Raw genomic sequence first — 10,242 nt, 5'->3', positions numbered from 1 at the left:
GACAGGGCTCTCGACAATGCTCCTCGCTTAAAGAGGCTCTGTCACCAGATTTTGCAACCCCTATCTGCTATTGCAGCAGATTGGCGCTGCAATGTAGATAAGAGTAACGTTTTAATTATTAAAAAACGAGCATTTTTGGCCAAGTTATGACCATTTTTGTATTTATGCAAATGAGGCTTGCTAAAGTCCAACTGGGCGTGTTTAAAGTAAAAGTCCAACTGGGCGTGTATTATGTGTGTTACATCTGGGCGTTTTTACTACTTTTACTAGCTGGGCGTTCTGACGAGAAGTATCATCCACTTCTCTTCAGAACGCCCAGCTTCTGGCAGTTCACAGACACACAGCGTGTTCTCGAGAGATCACGCTGTGTCGTCACTCACTTCCTGCCCCAGGTCCTGCATCGTGTCGGACGAGCGAGGACACATCGGCACCAGAGGCTACAGTTGATTCTGCAGCAGCATCGGCGTTTGCAGGTAAATCGATGTAGCTACTTACCTGCAAACGCTGATGCTGCTGCAGAATCAACTGTAGCCTCTGGTGCCGATGTGGCCGACACGATGCAGGACCTGGGGCAGGAAGTGAGTGACGTCACAGCGTGATCTCTCGAGAACACGCTCTGTGTCTGCACTGCCAGAAGCTGGGCGTTCTGAAGAGAAGTGGATGATACTTCTCGTCAGAACGCCCAGCTAGTAAAAGAAGTAAAAACGCCCCGATGTACACACATAATACACGCCCAGTTGTACTTTTACTGTAAACACGCCCAGTTGTACTTTTGCAAGCCTCATTTGCATAAATACAAAAATGGTCATAACTTGGCCAAAAATGCTCGTTTTTTTAAAATAAAAACGTTACTGTAATCTACATTGCAGCGCCTATCTGCTGCAATAGCAGATAGGGGTTGCAAAATCTGGTGACAGCCTCTTTAAGTTCTTGTCAGTTAGGCCTTATTCACACGAGCGACACAAGCTGACAACGGAAAGCACACTAACCCATGCAATTCATTGGGGCTAGTCAAACATCCTGTGTTTTTTCACCGAGCATGTGTCCTTTGCGAGAAACTCTCTGCATGTCCAAATCCAGCCAGTTTTTGCAGATCAGACTCACCCATTAATATCTATGTTTGCATGAAAAAAAAAACAAGCAGCACACGCACGACATCCTTGTGCGGTCTGTTTTTCACGCGATACCAGAGTGATACCAGAAAATGCTTTCACAGGAGAAACACGGACAAGAAAATCGGATGACGCAAAACAGAGTCATATGTATGAAAAATGGCCCGTATATTGCGGATGCAAATCGGACACGCGTGTGTGAATAAGGCCACATGCACATGACCGTAATTTTGAGCCGCAAATTACGGATCTGTAAATACGGATCAAAGTACGGATTCATTAATTCATATTGCCCACTGACACCTTCCCATTTTTTTTTAATTCTCTTTTTATTAAAGAATTTTCCAAAGTTCATTACAATGATAACATAACATAAATCATTTCGTACAAAATACACTTCACAGTAAATAATATAAATAAATCAAGAGAAAAGCTAGCATTGCAACCCTTTGAGGAAGAAGTCATACAAGTTTTCTGACCAAGCGATAGGATAAAAAGATAGAATTAAACACGTATCAGGAACATTTGACTGAGTCGTATTATAAGGGTATCAATATCAGAGAAACAGTTTAGTACTAATACATATCTAGAAACAGAAAAGGAAACTTGAACTATATACAGCGTTCCAAACGATCAACTATGTCAACTGTTAATGTGTGTAAGCACAATGGGAGGGTGGTAGGCTGAAGGGGAGGAGGGAGGGGTAGGTGGGGGTAGAGCAGAAGGATCATACCAGAAATATCTAAGTCTATAGTAAAGAACCTCCGTGTTCTCTACAGGTGACCAAAAACTCTTTGTGTCATCTATCAGCTCAACTGGCCAATTCCTCCGTTCTGCAGATATTGTCAACCTTTTCCACCCATTCACCATAGCTTGGGGGGAGGTAGTACGCCAGTGTAAAAGAATTAAAAGTTTGGCTGCCGTTAATAAATGGATGGAAAGGTCTTTTTTGGAAGGCAGAAATGTCGGCAAGGGCGCCCGTAATAAAATTACTTCAGGGGAAAAAGGAATATTCCGTCCGATAAGACAGAATATGCTGCTAATTATTTCTCGTCAGTAGGGTTTAATGAGGGCATTCCCACCAAATATGCAGATAAGAGCCTATATTTCCGAAGTAGGTTAATTTTGTCAAGAAACTCCAGAGTACGGTACCACATGGTGAGCAGCTTAAAGGAAATCTCCTGAATCCTCTCGCAACGCGAGAAAACATGGGAATTTTGCAAGATTCACTTTCCCAGGCCAAAATATATGAAGGTTTAGGAGGTGCTCACCCACCCACCAGATCAGTGTATATTTTTTAAATAAATTTAGTAGGAGGAGAAGGAAAGTTGAGGAGGGTGTCGAGCCAAGATGGAGAGGGCAGAGTGGGAAACCTTTCAAGGAATTGTTTAAGTTTGTTATGCCTTCAGCATGTATAAAGTTAATTTTATCTATTGATGAAGGTTTAACCCCTTAAGGACGCAGCCTAGTTTTGGCCTTAAGGCTCAGAGCCCATTTTTCAAATCTGACATATTTAACTTTATGTGGTAATAACGTCGGAATGCTTAAACCTACCCAAGCGATTCTGAGATCGTTTTCTCGTGACACATTGGGCTTCATGTTGGTGGTAAAATTTGGTCGATATATTCAGTGTTTATTGGTGAAAAATTGCAAAATTTAGAGAAAATGTTGAAAAAATTGCATTTTTCAGAATTGAAATGCATCTGCTTGTAAAACAGACGGTTATACCACCCAAAATAGTTACTAGTTCACATTTCCCATATGTCTACTTTAGATTGGCATCGTTTTTTGAACATTATTTTATTTTTCTTGGACGTTACAAGGCTTAGAACATAAACAGCAATTTCTCATATTTTTAAGAAAATTTCAAAAGCCTTTTTTTTAAGGTACCTCTTGAGTTCTGAAGTGGCTTTGTGGGGCCTATGTATTAGAAACCCTAATAAAACACCCCATTTTAAAAACTAGACCCCTCAAAGTATTCAAAACAGCATTTAGAAAGTTTTTTAACCCTTCAGGCATTTCACAGGAATTAAAGCAAAGTGGAGGTGAAATTTGCAAATTTCATTTTTCTTGCTGAATTTCAATTTTATTCATTTTTTTTCTGTAACACAGAAGGTTTTACCAGAGAAACACTACTAAATATGTATTGTCCAGATTCTGCAGTTTTTAGAAATGTCCCACATGTGGCTCTACTGCGCTCGTGGAATAAAACACAAGCCCTAGAAGCAAAGAAGCACCTAGTGCATTTTAAGTCCTCTTTTTTTATTAGAATATATTTTAGGCAGCATGCCAGGTTTGAAGAGGTGTTGAGGTGCCAAAACAGTAGGAATCCCCCAATAGTGACCCCATTTTGGAAACTACACCCCTCAAGGAATTCATTTATGATTGTTGTTACCATTTTGACCGCACAGTTTTTTCACAGCACGTATTTGAATTGGGCTGTGAAATGAAAAAAATGAAATTTTTTCCAATAAAATGTCATTTGTGATCAAAATTTCTTATTTTCACAGGGAAAAAAATATCCCATTTTGTTGCCCAATTTGTCCTTAGTGTGGCAATACCCGATTTGTGGTGATAAACTGCCGTTTGGGCCCATGGGAGGGCTCAGAAGGAAAGGAGCGCTATATGTTTGTTGGAGTCCAGATTTTGCTGGATTGGTTTTCGGGTGCCATGTCGCATTTGCAGAGCCCCAGAGGTATCAAAGCAACGGAAACCCATCAGAAGTGACCCAATTTTGGAAACTATACCCCTCAAGGAATTCATTTATGGGTAATGTGACTTATTTGAATTGGGCTGGGAATTTTAAAAAAAATATATATTTTCCTATAATATGTCATTTTAGCTCAAAAATTCTTATTTTCACAAGAAATAAAATACTCCATTTTGTTGCCCAATTTGTCCTGAGTGCGGCAATACCCCATTTGTGGTGATAAACTGCCGTTTGGGCCCATGGGAGGGCTCAGAAGGAAAGGAGCGCTGTGTGTTCTTTGGAGTCCAGACTTTGCTGGATTGGTTTTCGGGTGCCATGTCGCATTTGCAGAGCCCCAGAGGTATCAAAGCAATAGAAACCAACCACAAATGACCCCATTTTGGAAACTACACCCCTCAAGGAATTCATTTATGGGTGTTGTGACCATTTTGACCCCATAGTTTTTTCACAGAACTTATTTGAATTGGGCTGGGAATGAAAACAAAATTATTTTTTTCAAATAATATGTAGTTTTGGCTGAAAATTTCTTATTTTCACAAGAAACAAAATACCCCATTCTGTTGCGCAATTTGTTCTGAGTGCCGCAATACCCCATTTGTTGTGATAAACTGTCGTTTGGGCCCATGGGAGGGCTCAGAAGGAAAGGACCACCATTTGGCCTACTGGGGATTTTCTAGTGCGAAGTCATGTATGCAGAAGCACCTGAGGTACCAGTACAGTTGAAACCCGCAAGAAGTGACCCCGTTTTAATAACTACACCCTTAAGGCATTCATCTAGAGGTGTAGTGAGCATTTTGACCAGAGACCTACACCCCATAAACTGTAATGTGGGTTCTCCCATGTATGGCAATACCCTACATGTGGCTGTTATCAGCTGCCTGGACACACAGCAGGGCTCAGAGTGGAAAGACGAGGGGGGATAAGCTGTGCGGAGTGCATCAGGGTAAGTAAAATTGGGGTAAATTATAAACCAAGGGATGTATGATAAATTTTAAAACTGACTTTCATACAGAGCTCTGGTTATTCGGGACACGTGTCACATTGATATATTGTGTCATCCCTTATAGCAGACTTTGCACCTCTTTTGACTTTTTCCCTTCTTGCCAGTTTGGGGAACTTCTCCTGGAAAGTGTTGCCGCCTTGGTACGATGCGTGTAGCCCCGCTTCCAGAAGTACTGGGTGCCCCCCCTTCTTGGTCACTAAAGATTAGGTACTTGATTATCACCTCTTGAAATTCCAGGAAAGTTCCCGTCTGGCCTGCACATCGACGTAGCACGTACGCATTGTACAATGCCATCTGTATGATGTGCCCGGCCAGCTTCTTATACCACACCGCATGGCGCTGTAGGGCTTCAGGATTTGATCTGACAAGTCCACACCTCCCATGTACCTATTGTAGTCCAGGATGCAGTCTGGTTTGGGGGTGTCCTTCCCTTCATATATCCTAAACCTGTAGGTATACCCTAATGCACTCTCGCACAGCTTATACATCTTCACGCCATACCTTGCCCTCTTACCCGGCAGGTACTCGCGGAATTGAACCCTCCCTTTAAAATGTACCAGGGACTCATCAATAGAAATACACTTCTCGGGGGTGAATGCTTGGGAAAACCGGGCACTGGAACGGTCTAATAGGGGTCTCCGTTTATACAAACGGTCAAAACTGGGGTCATCTCGGGGTGGGCACGGCTCATTATCAGTATAATGTAAGAAGCGAAGTATTGCCTCATTTATTTATTTTTTTAGGTTCCATTTCAGTTCTGAAGTTGCTTTTAGGGGCCCATATATTAGAAACCCCTATCAAATACGCCATTTTAGAAACTAGACCCCTCAAAGTATTCACAACAGCATTTAGAAAGTTTATGAACCCTTTAGGTGTTTCACAGAAATTTAGAGCAAAGTAGAGGTGAAATTTACATTTTTTTTTTGTCAGAAAATCCTCTTTATACCATTTTTTTTATAACACAAAAGGATTTATCAGAGAAACGCAACTTAATACGTATTGCCCAGATTCTGCAATTTAGAGAAATATCCCACATGTGGCCCTAGTGCGGTAATGGACTGAAGCAGCGGCCTCCGAAGCAAAGGAGCACCTAGTGGATTTTGAGGCCTCTTTTTTATTAGGCACCATGTCCGGTTTGAAGAGGTCTTGTGGTGCCAAAACATTGGGAACCCCCCAAAAGTGACCCCAATTTGGAAACTAGACCCCTTGAGGAATGCATTGTAGTTTTCTTGGGGTCCATGCGGCTTTTTGATCAGTTTTTATTCTATTTTTAGGTGGCGTGGTGACTAATAAACAGCAATTCTACTATTGTTTTTTCATTCTTTTTTTTTTACTGCGTGCACCGTGCGCTATAAATGACATATTCACTTTATTCTGTGGGGCGATACGATTACGGCGATACCAGATGTTTATAGTTTTTTTTTATGTCTTATGGCGTTTGCACAATAAAATAAGTTTTGTAAACAATCATTGACTTTTTGTGTTGCCCTATTCTAAGAGCCATAACGTTTTTATTTTTCAATCAATAAAGCCGTGCGAGGACTTATTTTTTGCGTAACGAACTGTAGTTTCGATCAGTACCATTTTTCGGTACATGCAACTTTTTGATCTCTTTTTATTCCATTTTTTGGGAGGTGAAGTGACCAAACAATTGTGATTGTGGTTCGGTTTATTATTATTTTCCTATACGGCGTTCACCGTGCGGGATATATAACTAAATCATTTTGTAGTTCAGGCCGTTACGGACGCGGCGATACCAATTATGTACAATTTATTTGTTTGTTTATATATTTTAATTAATAATAAATGACTGATAAGGGAAAAAGGGGGATTTTTACTTTTAATACTTTTAAAACTTTTATTTTCTTATTTTTACACAACTTCTTTTAACTTTTTTTTTACTGTATTACTTTGTCCCACTAGGGGACTTGAGGGCAGGAGGCCCTGATCGTAATTCTAATACACTGCACTACATGCGTAGTGCAGTGTATTAGAACTGTCAGCTACTCATTGACAGCAAGCATAGTGGGTCCTGACGATGTCAGGACCCACTAGGCTTCCGTCTATGGCATAGCCGGACGCCATTGTTTGGTGTCCGGTTGCCATAGTCACCATCGCCGGCCGCTATCGCGTAGCAGGCCGGCGATGGCAGCTTAACCCCTAAAAAGCCGCGATCTCTATAGAACGCGGCTTTTAAGGGGTTAATCAGCGGGGACACAGCGATCGGTCCCCGCTGTAGGAGCTGTGACAGCTGCTGAACAAGACAGCAGCTATCACAGCTCCTGTATGTGTCGGGAGGACAGCCGAAACGGCCGTTACTCCCGAGACGTACTATTCCGTCATGGAGCGCGAACGATACAGCTGCCATGACGTAATAGTACATCCAGGAGCGGGAAGGGGTTAAGTATAGAATCTAATCGGCGGGCATTGAAGGCCAAAAAGCCTTATATAGGTGCAGGTTATTCATAGTATTCCATATGCTACCTTCATTGAATGTAAGGCCCAATGTAAGACGGAGCAGATTAATCAGAGTCCGTGGAGAGAACTGGATAGAGGGTTCCAGATTGGCTAAGTATTTATGGAAAGCGAGTATGGTTCCTTTCGAGATGGGGTTTAGCGTGGTAACTGAGATGAAGGTGGTAAAAGAGCCCCATAGTAATGGTTCCAATTTCGAAACCAGTATAAACCTCTCTATGCCAAAATGAGGGGGAGATTCCTTTTTCCTTTGTAAAAGGACCTAACTACTTAGGTGATTTGCTGAATACTATTTGTAGACATCAGGTAGGCACATACCTCCAGAAGAAGGCCTTAAGGAAAGGAGTCTGTGTGGTAGTCTGGGGTGTTTTTTTTTGCCCAAACAAATCTTGAAAAAAAGACCTTTGGATGTTAGTGAAGAAGGAGGAAGATTGGAACTGTTTGAATGGTATATAAGAGTTTTGGGAGAACATATGATTTGAGATGGTTCTTCCTTCCTATCCACGACATAAACTGGATTTTTCTAGAATTCAACTGTGTATCTAGTTGATTTAATAGAGGCTTATAGTTTAGTGTAAATAGTTGTTTAGAGTCCCTCGGGAGCTGTATGCCCAAGTACTTTATATGCAAAACAGGCCATTTGAAAGGGGACCCTGTTTTGAGCGAAGCTACATCTGAGGCAGAGGTTGAGATATTTCAAACCTCGGACTTGGAGAAGTTGATTTTAAAACTAGAGACTACACTAAAGTCTTCAAACAACTTCATAATGTGGTGGAAGGCTTAAACCGGGTTGGTTATGAGGAGAAGCAGATCATCGATGAAAGCTACAGTGTTACATTGGGTTCGTGGACCCACTGGGCCGTACCGCCTTGGCTGTATGGCAGCTGGCCAACAGGGCGCAGGTCACAGTCCACAGTTCGTATAAGGTACCTGTGGCAGCTCAGACAATAGCAAGGCAGGCTCGGCTGGTACTAGGCAGCGGGTAGACGTCAGGCGTAGATACAGCACAGCACGACTACAGCTCAGCAAGGCACTTGACCAGGATTGCACGGGATACAGGAACAGAGAACACAAACTGGAAAACACTAGGAGACCATTTGCTTAGCCTAACTAGGATATGACAAACAACGCTCAGGCAAGGATCAGAAGGGCAGAGGCTTTCTTATAGTCCAGGAAATCATGTGAGTTGATGATGATGATTGTTTTCATGTGCGCACACTGGCCCTTTAAGAGCAGACATGAGCGTGCACGCGCACCCTACGGGACACGGCGGACCTGAGCTGAAGTGAGCGCTGGTGTCTCCTAGGAAGGAGATGGGGACCAGCCCTCACAGATCCATGGCTGCGGGCGTCGGGACGTAAGTTAACCGGACGGCCTGCGGCCATGGACGCTACAATATCCCCCCTCTTACGCCCCCTCTTCTTGGGGCCAGAGCGAGAGGAATTTCTTCAGAAGGGTAGGAGCATTGAGGTTCTCCTCTGGCTCCCAGGACCTCTCTTCAGGATCAAACCCCCTCCAATCCACCAAATAAAAATTCTTTCCTCTAACTTTCTTGGTCTCTAAGATCTCCTTAACCTCGAAGGTGTCTGAAGGGCCGCTGGAGGCAACCGCAGGGCTAGGAGTCTTGGTAAAGCAGTTCAGAACTACCGGTTTCAGGAGAGAGACATGGAAGGAGTTGGGGATCTTGAGGGTAGGAGACAGCCGAAGCTTGTAGGCAACAGGGTTGTTCTGCTGCAGGATCTCGAAGGGTCCGAGGAACCTGGGGGAAAATTTGTATGATGGCACCCTCAAACGAATATTTCTGGAGGACAGCCAGACCTTCGTGCCAGGAGGAAACTGAGGAGGTTCTCTTCTCCTTGTGTCCGCCATCTGTTTCATGCGGTCGACTGCCAGCAGGACGGTGGATCGAGTCTGCTGCCAGATCAGTAGAAAGTCCCTAAAAGCAGTGTCAGCAGCTGGTACCTCGGACGTATCAGGCACCGGGAGAGGAATTAGTGGGTGTTGGCCATAGACAATAAAGAACGGTGTCTTCTGTGTGGACTCGCTGGTGTTATTATTGTAAGAGAATTCATCCCACGGGAGCAACTGCACCCAGTCATCATGCTGCTTGGAGATGAAGTGGCGTAAGTAGTTCTCCAAGATCTGATTGATCCTCTCGACCTGACCATTGGACTGAGGATGGTAGGCTGAGGAAAAGTCCATCTTTACACCTAGGAGTCCGCACAGGGCTCTCCAGAACTTCGAGGTGAACTGAACCCCCCGATCAGACACAATATGCTGCTGCAAGCCGTGCAGGCGGAAGATGTGTTGGATGAAAAGCTTGGCCAGTTGAGGAGCAGAAGGAAGAACGGTCACAGGAACGAAGTGGACCATCTTCGAAAATTGATCCACCCAGACAGCACTCCATCCAGCAGAGAGAGGCAGGTCAGTAATAAAGTCCTTAGCTATATGCTGCCAGGGAGCATCGGGCACAGGCAATGGCTGGAGCAGGCCAGCAGGTCTGGAGTGAGCGACCTTGTTAGCTGCACACACTGAGCAGGTGGAAACAAAGTCCATAATGTCCTTGGGCAGCGTGGGCCACCAGAAATGACGGGCAATCAGATCCTGGGTCTTACGAGTACCCGCGTGACTTGCCAGTCTAGAGGAGTGTCCCCAGCGGAGTATTCTCCCTCTTTTAGCAAGGCGCACAAAAGTCCTCCCTGGAGGAATGTCCCCGACTAGCGGAGGATTGACAGAGACAATTGAAGACGGATCAATAATGTTCTGTGGAATCTATGGTGTCTTCTGTCTCGAAAAAGACCTGGACAAGGCATCAGCCTTCACATTCTTGTCGGCCGGGTGATAATGGAGCTCAAACTGTAACCTGGTAAAGAACAGTGACCACCTGGCCTGACGAGGTTTCAGCCATTGGGCCGTAATGAGATAGGTGAGGTTATTGTGGT

This window comes from Rhinoderma darwinii, chromosome 5 (assembly GCF_050947455.1).
Source record: "Rhinoderma darwinii isolate aRhiDar2 chromosome 5, aRhiDar2.hap1, whole genome shotgun sequence".
Taxonomy (NCBI): Eukaryota; Metazoa; Chordata; class Amphibia; order Anura; family Rhinodermatidae; genus Rhinoderma; species Rhinoderma darwinii.
The sequence above is the reverse complement of the archived record's forward strand: the minus strand, read 5'-3'. Positions refer to the sequence as shown.